At 38.7% G+C, this 27,499-nt stretch overlaps 1 long non-coding RNA gene across 2 annotated transcripts in view; it reads left to right on the forward strand.

Annotated features, from left to right (window-relative positions):
* Positions 1–27,499, forward strand: part of LOC141958734 (uncharacterized) — a 58,183-nt gene that overhangs the window by 24,381 nt on the left and 6,303 nt on the right. Inside the window, exons 1-2 of one of the 2 annotated variants that reach the window (XR_012633321.1) lie at positions 16,766–16,866; positions 17,022–17,209. This is a non-coding gene — a long non-coding RNA (uncharacterized LOC141958734). Of the gene's footprint in view, positions 1–16,765; positions 16,867–17,021; positions 17,210–27,499 lie in introns of those variants that run through there. The other variant, XR_012633320.1, reaches the window with a different exon arrangement.

The following is a 27,499-nucleotide window of genomic DNA, read 5'->3' on the forward strand; positions in this document are numbered from 1 at the left end:
TCATGTAATCACTATTTAAATTGCCTGTGTTTCTGAGATGCCTCTAGTCTGTAGCTTTCTCAGATGGTTTTAATTTCAGATACCCAAGAATAATTATGGTGAAAGTAGTGCAAAAGCATAGTTCACAGTGGCCCTTGAGATGTAGGTCTAGCCAGTACAAAAAGAAGCTAAAACCAGTCCATTTATATCCTACCATCAAGAAGATGGGTAGCAGATGTTGAAAAATATTAATATATACTTCAAGGGGAGCAAGGGTGGTGTCCTTTCATCATAAAACACATTAGTATTGCTGTGGTTGATTGTCTCATCATCTGCTATAGATATTTTCATCACTGTAACCACCTAATATGGTCTTCTGCTTCTTATGGAAGCTTGACTCTAAGGTTTTGAGAGCTGAGGCAATCTCCAATGCCGCAGAAACAGCTGCAGCTATACGACTAAAGTATTTTCAGTCTTACCAATTTATGGAAGTTTGTATAACTATCTAACCTGTCTGATCAATATATTCCTCCAGCGTCACGTTGGTTTCCATTTCTTCATAGGTCATCCTCTCTTGTTTCATGTTTCGTTCCTCAAGCAGAGATAAATAGTGTAGCTGACGATGACAGGAAGTGCAGAGACCAAAGGACTGGGTTTACTTTCTTTTCCTGCTATGATTTCTCCTGCCTGTAAGGAACAGAAGGAATTAATGCCTCAAACATTCACCAATACAGAAAACCTCAAGGACAAACTGAGGCCTTTGTGATTAGTCTAAGGAACGCTGCCAAAGGAAGCGCAAAGAGTATTGAAGGATGCATGTCCCCACTCCCTTACAGTTGCATTGTCAGACTCCTTAGAAAAGTCTCAAAGGGGGGAGTTGTACTGCTAATCAATCCCTGGCTCCCTTGTGTAAACCCAATAATCTGTGGCTCCATTGTGTAAACCTGATACAATCCAGGCCTTGTTAGTGCCTTCACCATTGAAGAGGTGATAAGGACTGATAAGAGGTGAGCATCTGGCCCCAGAAGTTGGATGATTACTCAATAAGCATGAAGTCAGCAAAAATCTGTGGGAAATGGAGGAGAAGTAAAAGCAATAGGGTGAGTATGACCACTGACTCACATGAACAAGGGGGTTGGTGCACTCCATTCCCCCTCAGTGCATGCGTAGAACACATGCTCCGCCTTTTTCCTCATCTCTCACAGAAATGAGCTCATGGAATACCTGTCTCTCTATGTCTAGCATGTTAATCAGCTAACATGAACTTAAAATGTGACAGAAAACTTTGTTGTGTGTGCACCCACCACCCAAGATTACCAGACCTGAGATAATGCTGGAACCTGGGGTGGTGATCAGATTTCTTTGACTCTCTTTCTCTCCTTTCTTTTTATTTTCTTTCATAAAGATTTTTCTAAGAGACCACATTGCTTATTATCCTTTTTTTTTCTACCGCAAGTAAAACTTTTAACCGCTCACCTGGTGTCATTTCACCTTAATTTAACCCAAGAGGATCAGAGAACCTTTACGACTCCCTGGGCTCTAGGTCATAACACTGCTTTCTTGGACACATTTTTGTACATCTCAGTCCCTTCTATGGTTAGCAGGGTACCATCAAGACACATACCTGAAAAATGCTGTGAGTTGCTAAGATACTGTATTAATAGAGGGGGATTTCACATTATTGCTTCTGTAGCCCCACCCTAGAAGTTGGGGGTTTTTTTGATAGTTTGAGACTGTGGTGGTACCACCCACCCTCTGCCCTTGATAACTTGGAAAGCATCAGAGTTTTTAGACTTATTAAAAAGTAATGTTTGGCAGGAAGTGTTCAGTGTTCTGAAACATCTCATCCCTTTCTCAATGCTTAGGTTGCATGAGGTGACTATCCTATGAGTTTAAATATTTTTTTTATACCGTCTTCAGGAGAAGACACTGTCAGGGAATGCAGTCATTCAGAATAGACTTGTTACTTTTGGAATCAAAAGCCTTTTCCCTGAATAGATTTATTTAAGTGTTCCTGTTCTATCACACTTTCCTGATAATTTTTCCATTTTAAAAAGTCTCATAAACTGTATGTTCCAGACCCTTTATCTCTCCTCAAATAAGGATTATTGTGTGCTATAGAACAAAGATATGTAGAAGTAGATCTGTAGTGCATGGCTATTTCTGTTTCACCACGAAGAACAGGCATTGAGGGATCTAAAATGAAGGAACATCAAAGACATTATTTGCTGGTAGTGCAGTAAGGCTGGCCAGAAATGTTCACAGTTTGCTAACATGATTAAACAGAAGTTAGGGATTACTTCAGTAGGAGTACCTGACTGCTTGGTATTCATCACATATAGTTCTTTTCTAAAACAAATGTAGAGGATCTGAGATTTCTCAGGGAATATTTATTTCAAATAAATACTGAGAAGGAAACAATTAAATCATTTCTGTAATGCTGCTGTAGATACCAAGACTTGGGATCATTGCAAATGGTGTTCAACTACATGCTAAAGAAAAACCATTATTAAAATAAATGGTTCTACTTCTGAGTTTAGAGTTGAAAAAGTGACACAATAGTTGCTGAAAGAATAAAAATGCCAGTAAAAATTGAAATAAAAAGAAATTTAAAACATGTACTTGTGTGATAAGACCTCACATGTAGTTGACCACAATTTTTTTTTCCTTTGCGTCATTACTTTTTTGAAATTGAGATTAATGCCACATAATCATTCAAATGCAAACTCTCTTTTCTGCTACCTATGTGCTTACCTGCATCCTAAAATATCCTAAGGTCACAGTTTCGTGGTAGGAAAAAGACACAGATTCTGCCAGTTTTCTCAGTTAAATATTCCTTAATTATATAAACTTTTTGGTAGTTACAGAATTGGGATAGGAACTTTAAAAATACACTCTTTCTTCAATTATCAACCTAAAGGACTCCCATAGTGGAGTCCTCTAGAAGTATAAAATTCTATAAGGAAAGCAAGTTATTTGCCTTGCCTCTTACACATTTGATCTTCGATATTCTTTAATGTGAGAGTCTAAATAACAAAGATATTTTGTGCAGAGCTTGAGAAAACAAGGGAAGGAATCATTGAATGGGACTAATTCTACCAAAGCCAGGTCTAACTTCATAGTGTGATGAATCAGAATCAAGCCTCCCTGGCTTGAATGTCAAGAACATATGAGCCCTATCTAATCTTAATTCTTTTAGAAGCAGCAGGACTATGTTATTTTTTTAATGGCTGTTTCTACCAGTATCTAATCTCATTATCCAAAAGCTGTCACAAGCCCCATTTCCTGCTCCTTCAGGTTGTGCTTCAGCCCACAGGAGTCCTTATGCAAAGCATTTATAGAAAGGGTGTTTAAAGGCACTCCCTAAGCCACAGAAGGTGCAGGCTCTAGCAGCTGATGCCATCCCTATCAAATTAGTGCACTGAATGTGGGAGGATCCTTACCCTGACTGTCCAGTCACAGTCATATCGATGAGCCCAAATTCTTGCTGATGTCCTACCAACACCTCTCCTACATGGAGCTCTGCAGGCATGGGTTGTCTCTCTGTATAAAACAGTATTGTCAGTCCTTGGGTACACACTTTTTATAATGCTACCTGGTGGTGTAGCATTGCAAACAGGACAAATTGCCTGGAAAAAGGGATGTCTTCACAACACGTTACTATGCCATGCAGAAAGAGTTTTCAGTCCCAAAGGTAGAATAAATTATCCACATCAACATCTTTAATGTAATTCTAACTATCATCATCAGAGGCTACTATCCTTATGTTTGACTTCTGGTATGATGATAACTACAGCTTAGAGGAACATGGGCCTGTGTGAAAGGAGTATACTTGCTTATATGCCTCTATGTGACAGCAAAAGCACTAATAGTGATAGAAATGAAGTGATACCAACAATCATAGCACATACATCAGCCACAGTGAGATGGTGTTGAGAGGTTGTTTTTTTTTTTTAACTATTATGATTTTATCCCTGTAAAAACACAGAAAACCAAGAAAAATCTAAGCACTCAGAAGCTCGAGAGAAGGATAGCACCCTGATGTCCAGTGTGCAGGAGGGCAGGGTACTGATGGACACATGAATAAATAGCCAGAGGCTCTCATAGGCCCCAGCTAACTTGTAAACACATGTGCGTTCCATATGTTCACATCTGATCCAAAACTGGTTTCAGTCTCTAAATAGAAGGCTTGGCAAGCGTGTTACTAGTCCTGGGGAGTCTGGCTTTTTATCAGACCTGGGATGTTTGCTCAAGAGAGCCAGCTGACTTGCCCTTCATCAAATGTGCCCCTACAAGTGTTGCTGCGAAGTTCCCACATTGCTACCTCTCCAAAACTGTCCTCTGGATGGCGTAAGTCTTTAAAAACTGGAAGTTAATTTTTTGTTTACTTTGGTCCCCTGTATATCTGTGTTACCGAACTATATAAATACAAGATCTTATATTTATAACTGATGCCAGAATTTATAGCAAAGAAAACCATTTAACATTTTGCTCAAAAGGATAAATCAACAGGCATTTTCCAAACTGTCTGCAGAGAGGAGCACCAGGGACAATCCTGCTGTCATCCAGGAGAGCACCCACAAAGAGCTGTTCAGAGAGCAGACTGAAAGCTGACAGGAGTCCTGGGAGATCCACTGCTCTGGCTGGGTCATTTGGTCCTGGGAAAGATAAGGCAAAAGTCAGAAAGGGATTCAAACTGAAGCGCAGCAGTAAACTTTTCCTTGGACAATGATAGATTCAAAAAACTTTTTTTTTTTTTTTTTAACAGTTCAAATTCCGTACCCAAATTTTCATGATGCAGTAAATAAAACTTGGAACGTGCTCTGCTTTCATCCTGCTGAAGTGCTTTGTTTTGCTTCTGAACTTTAACACAGCATAAAAGATTAACAAGTAATGTTTTGAACAGAATAATTATTATTTTACAGTCTTAAAATGCATTGCTATTTTAATTATTTTTTTCATAATCTATTCAGTTTGGTGTTTACTAAATAATGGTTTTCACAAATATTATCAAAGGATTCCTGACATGTTCTATTCAAAGATACAGAAAAAAAAGCCAAAGAGCTCTAAAACCACTGATAAATCCTTCATTTGATGCAGAGCTGTGGTTATTATTATAACACAAGGCACATACAAACTTCTGAAACACTTTATACTGTAAATAGATTTTTAAAATACAATCCTAATTAGAGAAGATTGGGAGGGGGAGAAATTTATAACTTTATTTTTATTTAAAAAATCACAATTTTTGTACACTGAAGCTGTGCTTTTTGGGAGTTCAGATATAGTATCACCGATTTACAGAACAGCCAAGGACTTTACTCCAGAGATACCAGCACAATCAACATTCTGTTCCGGCCTTTCAAGCCAAAGTATTTGCACACATTTTTTCCTCATCCTTCCCTTCCGCTTAGAACATCATACTTGTCTCCAGAAGCCAATTCCTAAAATCTGACAGATGTTGAAGTACTTTATAAATGGTCTCGAAAAATTAAGAAAGTTACGTCTTGATACACTTTAGATACTTCTTCAGAGCATGTGATATCCCTTGTTCCTCCTTGGTTTCCTATATCTGAGGATGGTCCATATTTTCCCAGAATGCACTGCAGGACTTTCAGATGTATGAACCAACCCTGAAGTGTAAGCTCTGAGATATACCATAGACCCAGACTACAGCAAATCTTTAAGTTGCTTAAGATACAATACATTTCCCTTTACTAAGATCAACAAGTACCGTGTCCTTTAAAAAAGGAATATTCTTTTTCAACAGGCATATAGATGAAACATCCTAACAAATTATCCGAGGCTTAATAAAGTTTATGGATAATAAAGTTTATTAGGGAAATCCTATGGCTCTGAAACATGATAATTAATTAAAACTTCATAATTAATACTGTCTTTCATTTTTTTTAAACCACCATACTTCTGAACTCTATAATGAAGGAGGCAGCCAATGAGAAAGACAACTGTGGACATTTCTAAGGTCCTAAATCCTGTGTTCATTACAATCCTTCCATATAATATCCACTGGTTGTTCTCTCCCCTTATTTCCCTTCTTTATCTCATTTCTTTTCATAAAACAAACAAACAAAACCTCACCATGAATAAAAATGGGAAAATTAAAAGTCTGAATTTCAGAGACTCCTGACACAGATTCAGAACATGGAAACTGTTTTTATGTAAAGGTGAAATACTGGAGGTAGCAAAACTCCCCTCAGGACAGAATTGTATATTGGTGATTACCTGCCACCCGATTAGTTCCATTTATTTATGGTATAAACTGGAACCGAAAAGATTCAGGCTGCTTTTCTGCAGGAGTACGGTCTTGCTACCATCTAGTGGTTAAAATAGATCTTTGTACTGTTCTTTCCAAGCCAGTATTCACGTGATACAACTATCTGTATCTGCCCGAAAAACTTTGTGGAGATCTTATGTGCATCAGGAAAGACATGACAGGTGAGAAAAATTATAGAATGGTGCCAGGAACGGAGACCAAAGAGGGTTTTTCTTAGATAATAAAATGGCAATCAGAGAATGGCTTGGATCGGAAGGGATCTTAAAAGTCATCTATATCCAACACCCCAGCCACGGGCAGGGACACCTTCCTCTAGCCCAGGTTGCCCAAAGCCCCGTCCAACCTGGCCTGGAACACTGCCAGGGAGGGGGCAGCCACAGCTTCTCTGGGAAACCTGTGCCAGGGCCTCACCACCCTCACAGGAAAGAATTTCTTCATTAAAACTAATCTAAATTTGCCCTCTTTCAGGTTAAAACTCTTAGTCCTTGTCCTATCACTACACTCCCTGATAAAGAGTCCCTCCGCATCTTTCTTATAAGCCCCCTTTAAGTACTGGAAGGCCACTCTAAGGTCTCCCCAGAGCCTTCTCTTCTCCAGGCTGAACAAAGTCATCTCTCTCAGCCTGTCCTCACAGGGGAGGTGCTCCATCCCAATCTTCATGGCCTCCTCTGGACTCACTTCAACATGTCCATGTCTTTCTTATGCTGGGAGCTCCAGAGATGAATGCAGTACTCCGAGGGGTCACAGAGAACAGAATAGAGGGGGGAATCACTTCTCTTGTTCTACTGGCAACACTTCTTTTCATGCTGCCCAGGATATGGTTGACTTTCTGGGCTGAGAGAGCACATTTCTGACTCATATTCAGTTTTTCATCCACTAATACCACCAGGTCCTTCTCCTCAGGGCTGCTTTCAACCAAATCATTGCCCAGCCTGTATTTGTGTGTGGGATTCCCCTGACCCATGTGCAGGACCTTGCACTTGGCCTTGTTGAACTTCATGAAGTTTGCACAGGCCCACCTCTCAAGCCTGTCAAGGTCCCTCTGGATGGCACATCCCTTCCCTCCAGAGTGCTGACTGCATGACACAGCTTGATGTTGTCAGCAAAGTTGCTTAGGGTGCACTCAATCCCACTGTCCATGTCTCTGATAAAGATGTTAAACAGCACTGGTCCCAATACCAGTCCCAGAGAACACAACTCATCTGGTCTCCACTTGGAAATCAAGCCGTTGACCGCAACTCTTTCAGTGAAACCATACAGCCAATTCCTTATCCACTGAGTGGTCCATCTGTCAAATCCATGTCTCTCCAATTTAGAGACTAGGATATTGTGTGAGGCAGTGTCATATGCTTTGCACAAGTCCAGATAGATGATGTCAGTTGCCTCTCCCTCATCCACCAAAACTGTAACTCCATCATAGAAGGCCAACAAATTTGCCAGGCTGTCACCAATCACCTCCTTATGCCCTAGCACAGTTTCCAGGAGGGTCTGCTCCATGACCTTGTCAGGCACAGAGGTGAGACTGACTGGCCTGTAGTTTCCCAGGTCTTCCTTTTTTTCCTTTTTAAAAATGGGGGTTATATTTCCTTTTTCTAGTCAGTGGGAACTTCACCAGACTGCCATGACTTCTCAAATATGATGGGTAGTGGCTTAGCCACTTCATCCACCAGTTTCCTCAGGACATGCAGATACATCTGATCAGGTCCCATAGATTTATGCACCTTCATGTTGCTTAGATGGTCTCGAACCTAATCTTCTTCTACAGTGGGCGGTTCTTCAGTCTCCCTGTTCCCTCCTTTGTCTTCTGTATCTTGGGCAGTGTGGCTGTAGCACTTGCCAGTGAAGACTGAGACAAAGAAGTCATTGAGTACCTCAGCCTTCTCCATATCCCAGCAACCACATCACCCATTTCCTTCTGGAAAGGGCCCACATTTTCCCTAGTCTTCCTTTTATCACCAACGTATCTAAAGAAGTTTCCTTGTTGCCTTTGATATCCCTGACCATTTTTTCAGGGCTTTGGCTTTCCTAACCTGCTCCCTGGCTGCTTGGACAGTTTCTCTGTATTCCTCCTAGGCTACCTATCTTTGTTTCTTATCTCAGTAGGCTTCGTTTTTATGTTTGAGCTTCTTCAGAAGCTCTTTGTTCATCCATGCAGGCCTCCTGGTGGTTTTGTCTGACTTCCTCTTTACTGGGATGCATCGATTCTGAGCTTGGAGAAGGTGATCCTTGAGTATTATTCTGATTTTTGGGCCCCTCTCCCCTCCAGGGTTTTATCCCATAGTACTCTGTGAATCAGATTTCTGAAGAGGCCAAAATCTGCTCTCCTGAAGTGCCAGGTAGCAGCTCTCCGAGTTGCACTAAGTATCCTGAACTTCATCATTGCATGGTCACTGCATCCAAGGCTGCCCTTGAACTTCACACTCCCCACCAGCCCCTCTTTTTTGGGAGAACAAGGTCCAGTATAGCACCTCTCCTCACTGGCTCCTCTGTCACTTGGAGAAGGAACTTATCATCAGGGCATTCTATGAACCTCCTGGACTGCTTGTGCCCTGCTCTGTTTTCCCTCCAACAGCTATTGGGGTCATTGAAGTCCCACATGAAGATCAGGGTTTTTTGAAGTGAGGCTGCTCCTTTCTGTCTATAGAGGCCCTCAGCTGCCTGATCTTCCTGTTCAGGTGACCTGTAGCAGTCCCCCATTATAATGTCACCTGTCCCTGCCTTCCCTTTAATCCTGACCCCTAAGCTCTCGACCGGCTCCTCATCCATCCCCAGGCAGAGCTCCATGACTCCAGCTGGTCACTGACATAGAGGGTCTCTCCTGCATCTCCCTGTTTCCTTCCATTTCAATACTCCATAGGAGCCATCCTATCATGTCTCCATGATGCCAGTAAGATCATAGCCCTGGAGACATGCGCACATCTCTAACTTTTCTAGTTTTTTCACCTTGCTACATGTGTTCATAGAGGCATTTCATTTGGGCCCCCGATGAAGCTGACTGACCGGCTGGAGTGGCTGGGATTCCTTTGTGCTGTTCTTCAGGTGCTCTCCTGCTGACCTGTGATCCTTCTCCAGGCTCTGGGCATCTGTTGCTGGCACTGGCATCAAGATCGTAGGGATGGGATGAATTAAGATGAGTAGGAGTGTATGACTTCTTTACAAAACAAATATATTGCATAATTTTATTTCAGGATTTTAGACCTCTACTGATTTCAGAATAGAAGCCTGGGAAGCATTTAATGTTGACTTTTTCTAACATTCAAGTACTAGCATAGCGGTTCTCACTCTCAGTCTTCAAAGACAGACATAGTGACATACTCTCATAGACATAATAAGAACTAATGGCAAAAATTTTATTATACCAGATGTTGGTCCCAAAGTTAGATATTGTCTAGAGATTCTTAGCTCCATCATGAGTTTAACATCTGGACATAATCATTGGAATAAGAATAAAGGGATATGCTCAGAAAATGATATTGTACTGGCCAGCAACAAAACATAACAAATAAACTGTTTAATCACTGCTCATTTCTCTCTGCAATCTTATTGCTTCTGCACAGTCAAACTCATTGTCCCTTCTGTGGAGAAGTAGATCTATTTCTTATTCCTTGATGGGGAGCAGCTTTTCTTGTGGATTTTTACTAACAGCTACAATACTGAGTCTGCCATCTAGTGACAGACATACAAATAAAGAATAAAAGTTGAAATCAGGAATGCTGAATGGCTTGGAGCTTTTGGTAACTCTAGGAAGAGAGTCCAGTTATTAACTGAACTGTCCATTTGGTCTTCTGAATTTTTATGCACATTTAAAACCGAAAATAGTGAATTCTTATATATTTTGGACGTATAAATTTTGAGGAGGATCTGCGATGTGGAAAAATTACTCATTTTTTTACGCAAGTCAAAATAGTGGTTTTGTAGTATCATCTCAAGGCCATGCATATAATCAGAGTCTCACTGTAACTTTACTTAGTAAAGGATTAGCAGCTTTTAAAGTTCTCTAAACAAGCCAGAAGAAAGTTTGGCAACAGTTAGTTATTTCTAGCTCTATCAGCAGGGAAATCAAGGCACATAATATTTTACAGGAAGTGTCTGATTCAACCCAGCATAGAGACCAACACTAGTAATTTCCACAACCTTGTCTGCACCACAGACTCATCCACCATGGCTAGTTTCAAGTGATTTTTCGTGTTAGTAAACACATTTTAGGGTAAATATTTTTAAAATGTGATCTGTATGCCAAAATACTTATTCCAAAATTGTTTCTAATGTCTTTCGGGATTCCTGAAAACTACAACTGTTAGTGCTTATTTTCTTATGTGTTCCAGACCTTGAAGCTTTTCCTTCTTCCCCTAACGTTATGGAGAAGTCTAGCCTAAAGGTAATAGGTAAGTTAAAGTAAAGACTGTAAATAAAATAAATGGCACATTAAGAAATACTACAGGAATAGAAGGAGGAGAATCAACTGCAAACCAATAAAATATATAAGATGAGGAGTGCTCCAGAAAAGTATGGGAAAAGTGTGGGAAAGATTTTTCTTCCTAAGTTTTAAACATTTGACCTTATACAAGTGTTGCTTTCAGCTCACAACAACAGAATGGGCTAGAAATTATGACTAAAACGGGAACATGAAAGTAAGATCAATCACATCTGTAAATCTTGGCAGGCCAAGACGCACAACCTGCATATATTCAGTCTCCCTACAGCCTTTTTTTATTGCTGAGCCAGTATCTGAGGTGATGTCCAGTGTATGAAGTCATAAAACAAGAGATATTGTGGAGCTGTAGTTGTGCCAGGGAATGTATCACACAGCACAATTCGGAGTATAATGGTTTTAAACTAGAAAGCCTACACCATAGCTGCAGGTTTAAGTCTCCTCTTGCCTTATAAACCCAATACATACAGCATGCTTCTATGAACTGAGGACAGCTAGTACTAAGCTAGGCAATGAACAGAAACATTAGCTTCTTCTAGAATCTGATAAAGTTGTAGGACTATCTCAAAGCTGGAGAGTTTCAGGCCTACTAATGTTTTAAGTGTGCACTATAGATTAATATCTTTTTAAAGAAGTACTCCTCCAAACTAAAATCAAGGCAATTCGGCAGTCCATTGTGTGGAAGGTGCTTTGAGGTTGAACAGATTGACACTGCAGATCCAGAAGACTCAATGAGCACTTGATTTTTCTTTGAAAGTCTTCATATTCCAGTGGCCAAGACTCAGGCTTCAGTTGAAGTGCATGGATAGCTCACATCTGCATTAGGCAGGCTGACACTAAATTTGGTGGAGAATGTAGTGTAATAATGATCAAAATCTGTGCTAGAAAGTTTCTCCATATTTATCTATGTCTTTGTCTACTGACAGGGTCAAGTTCAACTGTGTAATCATTTACAGTTGCTTGTGTTGACTTTCATAGGAGCTTCCATAAGAAAGAAGCTGTAAACTCCTCAAGAAACCAGTTCCAGTGTTCTATATTGAAAGGCTTTCCTGTAATCTAAACTCAGTCAGTTTTTCAGTATTAACAGAAAAAGGAGATCATTTTTTAATGTTTGAACATCAGTAACTCATCCTGTAATTTCCCCTTTGCCGACTAAGCAACACCAATTAAATGTGTGACTTCAGCAGGAAAAACAAAAACCTATTTCTTTCTTTGTCTAATCAAGGTGTGGTGGTGCAATTCTCACCCCTCTCACCTCTCCTTGTTGGGCTGCTTGGTGCTAGGTGTGATTTGACCTACCTTCCCCCAGCTATACACCAGTCTGTGGAGATAAGGACTGCGAAGGGCAGTGAATCAGAACGTTAAGGTGCCCCTTTAATGAGCCTGGCTCCTGCCCTCCTGATTGCTCGGATACCTAACGGCCTGGCACACCCGTGCCTGGGATGTGGTCAAATAGGAACAATAACAGAGTTGGACATTCATCAAGTTCTTGTGCAACCGCTGGAAGACACCGGAATACTTCATTGTTCGAGCTGGGCATGAGCAAAAAGTAACAGACCAAAGTCAGTTATCTTGGACTCTATAAATTGTGACCACAAGGGAGACCCTTTGAGCTCTCCTGGACTGCAGTGGGCCTGTGAGCAGCATGTCCCTGGGCTGGGACACCTCTCAGGTACAGAAATCCTTAAGGTGTCGTCTGCTGTCAGAGCTGATGGAAGGCCAGGGCAAAGTCAACCCGCTCGAGTCTCAGTTATTGCCCATTAAGGAATGCTGAGGCCTTGTGAGTATTTACACTAAACTCGAGAGGAGGGAAATTTTACTTTGAGTTTGTTTCTTTTTCATCCACTTTTTCTCTGCTTGCTGGTGTGTGTGGGTACATACTTCATTCTACTGGATGCAAATACTTCTGTCTCTGTGTATGTTTGTACGTTTTGTGCTTGTGCATGTAAATATGTATAGATTTAAGATACCATAAAGTAAGTTAGCGTGACTCTTGTCATCTTAGAATCTGTAGATGTCACTATTTTCATAACGTTTTCTGAATTATTTTGAATGATCAAGTACTGTTAGTTATTAATAAATCTAGATTTCCTGTTAAACCATTACCATGTTAATGCTTTAATCTGCAACACAAGGTCTAAAGGCATACTGGGATGTGCTGATCTGATTGCTCTTAATTCTGGAGAGGGATAGTTACTGTAGATTGTTACAAATATGAAATTGGATCACTAGCTGCTATATTTCTAGTGAAGCCAGACATACCTTTGATACAGGGAAATGGTCACCTGCTTTGCAACTTACTTACTTATAGCAACTTATAATGATTTCTGAATATTAATTAATAATCCTGCTTGCCCTGACTGTTTTGTGGAAACTTACCAAGGGCTACTGTGTTCATCAAAACAAAGCAGTTTTCTGTGGAAACTTACCAAGAACTGTTATGTTCATCAAAAATAAGAGACATGTCCTTGGAAAGCACGTGTTCTAACAAAATGAGTCTTTGTATAGTATAGATAGCCACATATGGACAGTAGAAACTAGTATGCTAGTGCTTTTAGATAAGGTAAAGGGGATAAACTTGCTGGAACTACTCTTGTTGTTCAAGAAATTGGCTAAGAGAATCTGTGCATGCTCTGAGGAAAAGTACAAGGTGAGGAAGACTGTGAGCCTTCTTCCAAAAGACCCCCAAAGACGACCACCAGGAGGCAATGCGCAGGTGCAAAGAGAACATAAACTGCTGACATCAGCCTCTAGTACTAACCCAGCCTTACTCATGCATATGTATGTTTGTATTATGTAAGCCATTGAATATGTATATCCACACTCCATAAGTTTCTGCTAAGATGTGCGGTTGGTGTGCAAGCTTTGTGGAGAAATCCCCTTGCACCTCAGTGCCGGAATAAACACACCTACTTTATAACTCTCCCCGAGTTGTAGAGTCTGTTTCCGCGCATCTGGGTTGTGTTCCTTGCCAATAAAAGTCTGCAGAGCTCTTCCCAAAGCTACCACAACAACTCAAACCATGGTTAATCATTTTAATGTTACAAAGATATATATGTGTATATATTAATGATGAGAAATAGAGGAATTCTGATATAAACATAAGTGAATATGAATACATATAATTTTTACCTTTTCATCTCTCTATTATTCCAGCCCTCTATTATTAAGAGTTTATACCTCAGCCGGTATAAACTGAATCACTTAAACTCATCTCTAAATTTGACTGAGTCTGCATTTATCTCAGTTCTTAATTTCCCATGTTTAGTTTGGACTTCCAAGAGAATGGCAATGTTTGGTGACCAGGTGGTACAACTCTGGAGGAGCTGTCAGTTCTGAAACAGATGTAGTCTTGTTCTGCCTCTGCTGTGAATTCCAGGTGTAGCTTTCATGTTCAAATAGAAAAATCCCTCTTACAACACCCCGTAGACAAATCCATCCTTCTAGCATGTTGTCTAGTCTCAGTGCTTACTGTAACAAGCTATGCTACAGAAGCCTTCCTGTGACTACGCCTCTGTAAAAGTGAGATCTCCTCTCTGAATCTCAGCAGAAAATGCTGCCCTGCCTGTCCTTTGACAGTGCCTTCCCAGGCCAGGTTGAGTTTGTAACTCTGCTACTTCATGGATGGTGCTATTGCACCACTGCACTGCTTTTCTTCCTTCAGATTTTTCCGGCTGCTCCTGCTCCTTTAATATGATGTCTTTTTTGAACAAAAACACTGACAGATGGCATTTCTTTTATTAATCCTCCATTGTAGTTCTCTTTTAATTATAGCAACATATCATGGTTCCAGGCTTGCACAGAATCCTGTTTTAAAGTGGTAAAGTTGTCTGTATCTTTCACTGACAGCTTGTCTCTTGCATTGCCAGAGATATTTTTTTAGATTCTTACCTAAATTATGGGGATGGAGGAGAAAACAAAGCAGTCTTTCTCCCTCTGAATTATATGATAAAAGTGTCACTGGAGTAAAATGATGATTATAGGCTGAAGAGAAATTAAAGTTTTTCAGTTCTTGCTAATACTTTTCACAGATATAAAATACCCACATATCTTTAAGGCACCCTTCAAATTTTCGTCAAGCAGGATTCTTGCCATATTTCTGAGGTATTCTATATCTGAGAACTGTGAGCTGCATAGATTTACCATCTCTAAACACAGAGTCGGGGACTAGACCAAAATTCTTGAGTGTTAAATTCTTAGTGTTAAAATAAGACTCTTAAGCATCTGTTTGTCTTTACTGTATTTAAACTCAAAACATTTTTAAGGAGCAATGATATCTTTCTGCTGTCAAGAGCATAAAGCAACAATATTAAGGGGAAAATGTGAAGGATATTTAGGCATAAATCTGAAACTTAAATTGATGACAGCTGAAACTTTAGATATCTTAAATATCTGTCTGTTTAGGTGAAGGAAAAAATCAGCTCTGTCCAGAAAAATTACAGGGAGGAACAATATCAAAATTAATGAATTTCCAGGATCATTTATAGTGGGAAAATATTTTAGTTCTCTTTAATTTGCAGTTACTATGATAATTTTTCTTTCAGAAAAACAACTGATGGAATCAAGCTGGCAAAAGCAACTGGGTTAAAATCTCATGGTTTCCACTTAATGTTTATTCAGTGAGAACACAATGCTCTTCAGCAAAGATTTTTTTTTTCCTTTTATAATATATTCTCCTGTCGTGTATGTCTGCAATTTAAAGTGACATTATACCAAGAGACAATACAATTTATGAGATCTGTGGCAAGGTACTAGACCTTTTGTCTACCTTTCATTAGCAGGTGGGAGAGAGATGAAGGATGATTAGCACGTGGGAGATAGATGATGGATGAATTTAGATTGAGCCAGAATTGCACAAAATATTTGGCTTTTGCACATTTCCAATAATTAAAATAAGACAGCCTTTCTCTGTTCAAAGAAGTTCTAGTCATGAAAGATTACAGACATTTTGTATTAAGACTGGTAGATTAAAAGAAGCATGAAAATAAAAAAATATCTGATACTGAACTAAAAAGTAATTTGAATTCCAGGATCTGGCATTTTACTACTTCTTCATCTCTGCCAGCATCATTCTTTGTTTTTTGATTCTATGAACTGGCCATTGTCAACCCTTTTTTGTCCAAAAAATTTAATATATGCCAAAGAAGAGTACCTTGAAAGCTGACGGTATCTTTTCAAAGTGAGGAGGCATCTGGGATTCTAACACCTTTAATTCATTTGTGGAAATTATTTGTTTAGGTAATGAAGATCAAAAAAATCTCTGCAGTGTTACAAACTCTTAATGAACAAGAAACTGTTTGTAAAGAGGGTGTCCCAAACAACTCGAGAGGGACGCCCTGGGCAGGGGGAACTGAGTGAGCTCTGTGGAGGTGGGGCAGTGGGCCGTTTCTCTCCCCCTCCCTCCTGTGTTTGCCCAGAGACATCCTAACTGCACAGGTACAAGCCTGAGAAAATGAGAACCTTCTGGAACAACCAACTGTGCATGCATAGGAAAGACTATATAAAGGGAATGCCCCACATGTGTCTTTGGTGACCCACCACCTACCGATCATGCCGGCTGCTCTGTGACAATGCGGGATCCAAGGGTGGTGATTTCCCCTTTACCTATCCCCTCCTCCTCTCTTCTCGCTCTCCTCTTTCTGCTCTCTCTCTCTCTTACATATATTCATGTGAATAAGTTTTGCAGGAGTTGAACTGCGATTGGGTTGATAATTGATGGGTTATTAGGAGAACAGTCTGATCACCAAAGTGCCTTTATTCATTCTCAGACGGTTATCAGTTGATTGTTGCCAAATTGTCTCCATTCACTTACTAAAGTGGTCAGTTAATAAAGTCACCAGCACAATTGTTCCTCTGAGTCATTGTGGTGACTCGGCCGCCCTGTGGCCTCGGCTCTTCCACTGGCACACAGGCTCTTGGGGGACTCAAGATTCACCCCCATCCTAACCCACTGTGTGGGATGAGACAACACATGAGCAAATTTTAGTAGCATTAATAAACAGTACAATAGTTTGGCAAAATTTCAAAGTATATAATCAGAGAAGCCTAGTGTGGTGTTTGCCCAATATTATCACTTTAATAACATGTCACAATCTTTTCAAATCAAACAGATTCATGGAGGAAACACAGGAGTGATGTAAAGATGTGCTGCCATGGAGAGGTAAGGACACCCTCGCTCCCAGGGTGACACTCTGTGGCATTGGTTTGTCAAGCCCCATGCCACTGCAGTCATATGGCCTGTGTGAAAACTGGATGCAAAAAAACCCCACGTTTATCAGATCTTTCTGATTTCTGATTAATTTTATCATATTCCAGAGAGGAGATAAGTATCAGGAAATTTTGAAAAACCCAAACAACAAACTGGGAAAGAAACAAAACAAAACACTTTTGGAGAGCCAGCTTTCTGAGATGTACAGCCACAACCTGAGGCAGAAGAAAAGATCATAAGCCAGAAAAAGGTGTGAGCCCAGGGAAGCTACTGGAGCTACTCCAATGGAAATTAGGTGAGGAGCTATTCTTGCACTGTCAAGTATTGCACTGTACCAAGCAGGCATGAAGTGCAACACAAGTATCAAAACTTCTCTGCATTTCCTTTGCTTTAGTCATGTCTGTATAGTTCTGTTTTGCTCATTGTTCACTCATTAAAATTAACTGTGCAGTGCTTTAGGATTTTTTTGTGTGTGCATCGAACATGTTTTGTTATTTTTTCATCTGAAATCACACAAGTGACAGCAGAATAAAACCTGAAAAGTTGTGTCAGAATCTGCTTTCTCATTACATTTAGATATTTGTGCTTGAACAGTTTGTGATTTTGTATTCAAGAGAACTTTTTCAGTTATGATTTTTAGAAGAGAGCTACAGAAATAGCAGATCCCAAAGTCAATATTAACGTATTGTTGCTGTTCTGATAACATCCTCTTGTTAAGCTCTGTGGAGATTATACCCCATGTGTGTATCTTTACAAAATCTACAGCATGACTTGACTGTCTTAGGAGAGATGTTTTCCAAGTACAGCAGGATTCTTCCAACAGAGGTTACCAATATAGGAAAAAAAAAAAAGGTGTTTTTTTTTTTTTTCCCTAGTAATAATCACCTGTTCCTGTTGGGGTTTTTTTGTTTGTTTGTTTGGGTTTTGTTTTTTTTGTTGTGTTGTTGTTGGTGGTGGTGGTTTTGGTTTTGTTTTTTTCTATTTTCTATAATAGTCTCACAGTTTCCATGATAAATAAGCAGATTTTGCAGCTACAAAAGTCAGACAGTGAAACTGACTTCTCCAAAATGAAACAAAGTTCCAAATACTGGTATAAATTTTAAAAGTCAGGAACAGCTACACTTTGATTCTAGAGTAAGACCTGACAGCCCTGATTAAGTTGTGGCTTTTAATGATGTGCATCAGTGTTATTTCTAGTGATTGGGTTGAATGGAAGATCAGATCTCAAGCCTTTTCCTGTAGTTGACTTAATGTTTCTTCCCCATCTCCATTTTTAACTGCATATTAAAAAGAAAATCCAACATTAAAAAAAAAAAAAAAAAGTTGATTATTTTCTTTCACTAAAAGAAAAAGTATAGAGTCACTTTAGCACCAAAATCAAAGGGTTGCTAACAATAAGCAATCAATAAGAAACATCTCACTTCTAGTGCCCTTTAATCTACCTGAACATTTTCAATTTCCATTGCCTGATTGGAAGCAAGACAGTAGACTGAGAAAACAATTCAGCATTTCTTCTTGAAGACTTTGGAAACTTTTTAAAAAATGTATCTAGAGTTTCAAGATAGTAGTCAGATCACGTTGTGTCTGTCTCATCCTCAGATCTCCACATCTACTTCAAGTTAGAAGACATTTAATTTTAAGTTCAGTGGTACTTATTTTGAAGATATGTACATGATCATGGGTAATTCAATAAGCAAATAAGCTAGTTAATTAATTCAGCTGTGGTTATTTTGGGGACAAGCCATTACTGTTATGATCTTATAGCTTTTTATGGCTTATAATGATAGAAGTTCTTAAGAAAAATCTCAAACTAGTGGCGCCTGAATTTAAGACTCTGCTTAGATGCCAAAGGTCCCATGATAGGCACTGTGAGTCTGGAATTCAATTCAGTTGTCTAAACACCATCATTTTGTGCCAAAGGGTTTTATTTTACCTCCAGGGCAGATAGATAAATTATTGTGCTCTAAGAGTTTCTTGTTGCTTGCTCTTTTTATGCTATCTATTGTTACTAGCAATAAAGCGCTTTTTTTTCTCCGCCCCCCCCCCCTTTTTTTTTTTTTTTTTTAATTCTATTTTCAGAAAATGTGAGTCTAGTCTAGGTCCTTCATGATATCGGTCAGGTCTATAAGGAACTTTTTGAAATCCAGAAGTATTTCAAATGTTGTTAGGTTTTTGCAACTGAACTGCCCCCCATGCACCACTCCAGAAGAGCACAGCTCTCCCACATGTCCTGTGACATGTTTACCAGCCATGTGCTGATGTCTCAAATATAGTTGTTCTTGCAGGCTCCACTGACTGTATTGGCTAGAATGCCATTAACTATGAGATCTTAGACATCTAGCTTATATAGCCAGCTACATGTAGGTGTCTTAATCTTGAAATGAATCCCACACAAAGTGACAAATTAGTCATTGGTAAATGACAAGTTTATCATCATATGTCATGTATGATTTCTATGAAAAGTTAGAATAACACTTCATAATTCATTAAGTAAAGTCACTTTTTTGGAAATAGAGTGTCCCTCAACCTAATTAACAATATGGTGGATGTAGAAATGGAAAGAAACTTTTAAAAGGAGTAACTGATACTTTCTGTAATTTTCATTTTATATCTCAGTGCCCAAATCCAGAAAATGGGAAACTAAAGTAAATTGCTACAGCCATATTTATTAAAGACCATTATGGTTTTATATCTACTTTCTAAAGATAAAAGAATGAAGAAAAAATCTGGATGGAAGCTGTGGAGAAAGGAGTGGAAAAAGAAACAGAAAAATTACAACCACTATTTGAGGAGATAGAAAAGAGGAAGAGAGGGGAAAAGGAAATGTGTCAGACATTTCTCTAGGTCTCTCTGGGAAGAGATGGGCTGTCCTAAGCATGTGACTGGTGATAACAATTCATATACCCATATCTTCTTCACACACATTAGTAACAAGAATAAGCAACAAACATGCAAGTGGATAAAGACTGAGAGATGAGGATCCAAAGCCACTGATCTGGCAATGTGGAGATGCTGAGGAGAGTAATATCTGGTGGATTTGGAGAATGATCTTTGCCTCAAGGGAATCATTAGCTGTGAATTACAGTTACGTGATTAAAAAACAATCAGCAAGAATACAAAAGTCCAGTGAGGATCAGCATAACAATGAGAGACCGAGGAACCCTGCAATGTAAATGATGGTCCCTGAATGAACTTCTTGGGACTATGCAAGGAGAATGGTGGGACCATTGTCCCCAGTGAGAAGCCCATCAAGAACCAACGACAGTCCCCCACATCACCTTGCAGACTGAAGGGGTTAATGTCTGCACAGGTAGAGGCTTCATTATGGGGTATCAGAGGAAGAAGACTTGGCGATTATGTAAAACTTATTGTGGGGTCTTTTAAAGGAATTGTGGGAACGTATGAGACATTATAGGATGCTTAGAGGAGGATCAAAAGTGGGAAGGGGAGCTGTCAAGGTGGATTAGGAAGGAACAGCACAAGAAATAAAACAAGCTGGTCAGGTGTCAGGTTTTTTTTGTTGGTACACTTGTCAGACTGAGCTCAGTGTTTCATAATTCCAGTCGGCCCTGTCCTCTCATTAAAACCTCTTGCTATTTATCTTCTGTATGTGTGTGCTCTCTATTCTCAGTGGGTGTGTGTGAAAGCTGTGAACTATCTTGTGAACACATATTCAGCCTTGCTACTGTCTGAACCTTGGGACACAAAGCCACAGCAGCCTCACATCCATTGGGCTACTGCTTTCAACTGCCTTGAACAAGAACCATGCTTTCCCTTGTGAAGCAATCCTTCAGCTGAGAAAATATGGTTCTATCAGCTGAGAACAACAGAACTGTGATAATTTACTCACTAAAAATGTATTATTCTGTTACAGATTTTCACACTTTAAAGGAGGAACCTGTCAGTTTATTCTTTGAAGGCAGAGACAACTTACCTTTTAATAATGGTCCTATATGACTTTCTGAAAAAGAATATTTAAAGCAGCAATGGCAGTATTTCAGTTAACTTGGGTTTGGAATATCCAGAAATAATGCAGTGTTATTGCTTAGAAGCCTACAGCTGTGTCCTTATTCTCGATATGAATATACCAAAACAATGGTAATCGTCTTAGCTTCATATAAAATATAGTATGTTGCTACTTATAAATAAGACGGCAAAAGTGGGCTCTGGTGTGATTCACATTGATTCTTTAATATACAGATATTGCATTTTTGGAAGGAAAGATACACTATACATCAATCTTGCGAGAAAGAAGCTATATTGGCTGGCACTGCTGTTGTAGCTCACAGTATTTAATATGCCCGAGGAAATGGTGCTCTGCAGGAAACACTGAGAAGCTAAGCAATTGTGGAAGTGCACAACAAATGCCCGTGTGTAATCTAAGTATCAGAATGTTTCCCCTCACAGGAATTATTTATTGTTCTATTTCAGCTGGATTTCTCAGGTAATATGTCAGGATTCAGACAAGTTGGAAAGTACATGGGTAATTTATGATACCAAATGCATTGTAGCTTGGAAGGTCAAAGCCTTATAAATTGGCAAAACATAGAAAAAGTCTTGAAGGAACTACCATTCACTCCTTTGTGTTAAAAAAAGTTAAAAGACAAAGCAGGGCTTAAAGGCCTTAGGTCATGGCATCAAATCCATTGTTATTTCCAATAACCATATCATATAAATCTCACAAATTGACCTAACTTACCTTAAAAAATGTTAAAGATTCTTTTCTCCTGCAATATGGAATGGAATTGAGTTCAATAAACTCCTTGGATTATATATTTTTTAAAAAATCTAGTGTTTAGAATTCTTCTAATTTCTGTCAAAAATTTACCCTTGACAAGTTCGCTTTTGTGCAAGCATTGTCCACTAATATGCATAGGCATTTTTCCATTTATTTTTTTTTTTATGGTTGCCCATACTTCTTCAACTTTTAGAACCCTTTCAGGTGATTTTTTTTGACTTAAAAAAAACAAGAGCTGTTTGGGCCTCTGCATAGGTCTGCACAATCATGTACAGGCAGTGATTGAAAAGCCCTTCCCCAGCTCCATGGAAATGAAGCATAACTCAGTCCTTGTCTCAGATATTTTTAAGCTAGTTAGTACACAACTACACTGTTCTCAGCCTCTCAGTCCTTCACTGCATCAGTTCTAATGAAAATGCAAAAGGCAACACCGTTCTACTGACTTGCAGAGTATTACGTCGAGTTGTACCAGCTCAGTGACATATGGCGATGCAAAATTTTAATAGGAGGGGGTTGATTGTTTCTGAAACTTAAATCTGTTGTGATTCTATAATACACTTAATTTAAATTAGTGTAATGAGAACTTTTTTGCTTTTGATCTCTACCCAGTATTTCAAGATGTCTGCTGGTAGAGAGTTGGTTTGGATGGAAGTCTGAAGAAAGGCCATTTCAGGCGCTGATAAGGCTGAATTCCTGATAAATGGAGGCAACTTTCTTGAAAATGCTGCGGTTACAGTCCTGGCAACATGAGGAGTTTCTGTAGATGCGGTTTCCTATGTTCATTTAAGTGGAATTGATGTTCTGCAAGCCTCATTTTGCCCCTGATATAGTAGCTAAATGCATTGTCAGACAAGATCGGAAACTGACAACTGCAGTGACAGATTTATTCCATTTATTAGGTCAGTTGTCACTCGTTGGAAGCTTTCCCATTCTCAAATTATCTTCAGGATACAAATTAACTAAGGTGGAAGAGAGTAATTTATCTTCAGTATGGATTTTGGAGCTGAAATTTTTCACAATCATCTTGTTTGAGAAGGATTTGTTTTCACACAGCACTGATGGTTATATTCTTCTTTCTTTATTAAGACCAAGAACCTGCAGGTATGAAGTTTAAGAAGTCCATTTCCCCTTGACAGCTTCACCTTTCCAGAGGGACTGAGGTGCTATCTTCATCTTCAGCCCTTAATGGTGGTGTCTATTTTCTTCACTTTGGGAATAATAGCTTCCAAAGTGGTTTTGGAATCAAGCAGTCAGGCAACCAGCCAGTTGTTGGCTATCAAACAGCAAGCACGCTCTATGTGCTAGGATAGACTATGGGATTAAAATGAGGCTTCTGTTGTAATATGAATTAGTCCTGCCATATGATCGTATTGATAAATTTATGAAACTCTAGCTTATAACGAGTTGTATTCTTGGCCTTCTGGAAGGCAGTTTTGAAATTCCACCAATGTGATAGTAAGACACAAAATTACAAGGGGTCTGTTACCACGTAACTGTACTACACCGTAGTTGCCAGTGTAATCCACACATTGTGGTACAGATATAATACTAGCCACAGTGCTGTTCCCTCGGAGAGGATGGCCTGTGTTGAGCACCTTGCAAATTCAAAGCTGAAGAGTAGTAAGGACAAGTGTTGCCACGGCTGGTTTGAACTTTAAGGAAAAAGTTTGGTATTAACTTCTTTTACAGGTAATGATAGGCTGACATTTGAGGTACAACCTCTTTTTTTTTTTTTTTTTTTTTTTCCCACTCCTTTCTGAGAAAAGGGCAAACAATGCTTAGAAAAGTGAGAAATGGAGAATACTAACATTATGAAATTACCTAACACATCCTGCTTTGCCTGAATACTATGGCACAGTCATTTTATTGAGACCCATACTTTATATCCCTATTTAGAGAATTCAATACCAGCTGCAATGAAATTGGGTTGCAGCTGTCATGGCAACTTTAACTCAGAGTTCTGTGTTTTATGTCATTATAACTGCTATATGGGATTTTCTTCTGTTTGCTATTTCCGCCCTTGGATGTTGCATTTCTATCCTTGATCCTCTTGCATAAAGGCAGTACAGGGATATATTGCAGTCTAATGAATGTTACCAGTATTAACAATGAATCCTCTGCCAGCTTTTATGGTAACAAAGAGATAATAAACAATGAGAAATTGTTTTAAAAATATTCAGTTCTACTTGAATTGACTTAACAGGGTTAAAACCTTGCCCAGTTATGAAATGTTTTATATTATAAAAGTCAAAGAAAAAAAATGTTGTGCTTAAATTAGGAAAGTAATGATGGCTTACCTGTCTGGAGATGGCTATAGAAACAAATTAACATCACTCCCTTGGAAAAATCCTACAAATTCAATTTAAGTTTGATAGAGACTGATTTCAATTCCATTTCGTAGGGCTTTTTAAATAATCATGTAGAATTTTATAGTAAGAGTATTTAAAATTCCAGATGGGTTCAAAATCCTTCCCTCACACCCTTACCTTGCGTGTGTTCACACACACACACACACACACACACACACGCAGTTTCTTTCACAAGGCCATTTTACACAGATGAACAGAATTTCCCTTATACCCTCTGCACTCCACCCTGGTTTTAATTTAGTTTTATAAAACCAGTACTGCTCCGTCTTCACTTCTCTCTGAGTCTAGGGACTTCCCAACTATCTCATTCCACTTATTCCTATGCCAGCTTCTCACACACTGTCATTTAAATTTATTTTTTTTTTGGTAACTGGCAATGTGCTACATGGTTAAATTAACAGAAACATCGATTGTAGATTCCCCTTGATACAATAAAGGGGGTTGCAGCTGAAAGTTTTTTTTCTATAAGATCCCTAAGGCTCAGAAATATCCATTTTAATCAAACTGTCAGACATGCTCCAGATCTACTACCACCAGACATCAATACATCAAACACTGTTTTTTTTAAAAAAAGACTCCTTTTTGTGCCATGAAATCTTTTTTTTTTTTTTTTGTTGGGATAGAAGGGTGTAACTCTAGGTGTCTTCTGGAAAACAGTTATGCCTGTTTTGTTCTGGTATTTTTACATGTTTGGCATCATCTTCACAGCCTGATAAGAACACATTGTACCAACATGAAGAAAAATATATGCTATACTTGGTCACTCCTTATGAGATTGAACTTTGGCTGCTTTTCTATTTTGTTCTTCTTCTACATTAGGAATAATTTTTAAATAATATAATAATCAGTTAAACCATAAATAGCTACCCTCCCTGTAGTGTCTCTCTTCAGGTGGCCTAGAAGAAACATGGACACATGCCAGTGATGTGCAATTCTCTACACCTCTTCTATTTTCATTTCCTTTCCTCCTTTCACCCAGGCCAAACATTGGACACAAAGCTTGACGATGAAAGAAGGTACAGATACACCAGTTCTTCGGTTTCTCAGCTTTCTTCACCTTGGATCCAGGGGTCACCTAGAAGCTCTCTGAGAAAACCGTTGGCCTATCTGGATACACAAGTCACTCCAAAGAGTTTTGAATTAGACTGTCTCTGAACTTCTCCCGAATTATGTTGTTACTGAAAAAATGACACACAATATTTTTGCATTTTGGGCCAATACCAAAGGTTCAGGAACAGTAGCAATAGCTCAGAAGAGAGAATTCTGGTTTTTGGCATATGAAAAAATGTAGCAAATGTAATACAGTGTTAAAAATAAGGTACTGCTGCTGTAATAATTCTCAGGTCCTCGTGGAGGAGCTTGTGTGCAAGATACAGACCATATTTTCAGTGGGCAAAACATATCTGCATTATCTGTGTTTAGTACAACATTCAACCTCACATGATTCTTAATAGTTTAAAACCTTCCTTTTAGCAAAGCAAAATGAGCACCCAGTTAATTTTGAACAACATGTAGCAGACTTCTAAACCATGGCAGTTTCCTATTTTTTAATCCATTATTCAAAATTTTAGACAGAAAACCATAATTCCTGTGATACTGAAAGATCAGACCTGAAGTATGGTTACATAGCTGTCAGCCACCAGCTTTGAAAATATCTTTTTTTTTAAATCAGAATTTTGCAGTGGGGGTGTATGTCTATTATGATAAAACAATCTAACTAAATAAGATAGACGGAAAATATTTCTCGTTTTAATGTGTCAAAAAGAAAATTAAAAATATGGAAAAGGCTGCTACTTTAGTTGCTAACATCATGTAAGTGATTTAGACAACTATTCAGATTTTTGTGTATGAGGAACAATCTCAAGCATATAGTCACTGATCAAATTTTTTTTTTTTTAATTCAAGCACATTTACAAAATAACCATTAACTCCTTTCATATAGAGAGATAGCCACATCTTTCATTCAAAATGATTGTTAAAAATCATTCTTCTAGTCTGACAGAAGAAATACTTGAGAAATGTCCACTTGTTGTCCCAGTTTGGCAGTATGCTGTGTCCAAGAGAGCTGACTCACAAAGCAAAAGCTCTTTATCTGAAAGTTTGAAGAAAACAGATTTGTTTAATTCAGCACTTTTCCATGAAAATGTCATTGTCCTCTGACCCTGTTCTCAGCAAACTACTGAACAGATTTGCTGAAACTTTCCAGAGAAATTCAGCCCGAGGCAGACACCTGGTGTTTAAATTGCAAGCCATCCAGTTAAAGTTTAGACAGGTAATGTGTCTGAAAATAGAATTTTAAAGTAGAATATGGAAGGCAAATTGATAAACTGTGCTACTGGCACCAACTGTAATCTGCAAATAGTTAAATGTCTGGAACTTAAAAATATGTAGCATAGTTCTTTAGGTTTGCTTGATAAATGAAATCCATGCCTCCAAATGGCAGATGTTCATTAGTTTTTAATCATCAGATCAAACAGGGACAGACCAAAATGTTGGATCACTACTCTCTAACTGTCATTCACTTGCAAACCTTTAGGATTTTCTGGTGTTTTGCTGAGATGTCAATGGTTCCAGGATGCAGACAATTTTGAATATCCAGATGCTGGCTTGCACAGAAAACACATTACACTTTTTCCTACTAATACTTTTTTCCATGTAAGGAATTTCCACGGCAGATGTTGAGCTGCCTTGAAGAATTATGAATGAAGAGAAAGAGAGCAGTGAAATGTAAAGCTGTTGTCAGCACTGCAGAAGTTTGAAAACTCATACATTGGAAAGCACATGGCAAAGAAAAAGTTATGCTGTGGGAAGGGAGAACACATTATCTCACGTATCAAAATGCAAACTGGTGCCAATTTTTTGCTGTTCAAAGAAGGGCACTAAAATGAATTTTTTTTTTTTTTTAACTTGAAAATTATTTGTGTTTTCTGAACTATGAATGAGAGTAAGATTTAGAAGCTAGAGCTTGTGAGGGAAAGTAGTAACTAAACAGTGAGCTGATATGTAACATGTGTAATTCCAAGTAGGATTTTTAGGGACTTGTAACTGTAAACTTTTTTCAATATTTTCCTTTAAATCAAGGCAAAGAATCATCCACACCATTTAAGGAAAAAAAAAAAAAAAGCAAAAAAAAAAAAAAAAGCTTTACAAAGAGCTTGAGAACTCACTGAAATCCATGGAAGCTACCGAATACATCACCTACTGAAAAATAGAACCAGGATGACTTAGATAGTGAAGCTGAGATTCATCATACACCACTTTTTCATTACCTCAGGCTTAACTTAAAAGCCTTATGCCTCCTAGTTTAAAATAAGGTGTGCCTCATAACAGTATGGAGCTTTAAAAGAGCCCAATATATATTGAAAAACTTGAATGAAGCTTAAAGTAGGAAGGTCAGGCTTTGACTGATTAGTATGAAAGGAAAAAAAAAACCTCCAAAAACCCAACTGATTCCCCATGTAAAACTGACGAATTCCAA

This window comes from Athene noctua, chromosome 3, assembly GCF_965140245.1.
Source record: "Athene noctua chromosome 3, bAthNoc1.hap1.1, whole genome shotgun sequence".
NCBI lineage: Eukaryota > Metazoa > Chordata > Aves > Strigiformes > Strigidae > Athene > Athene noctua.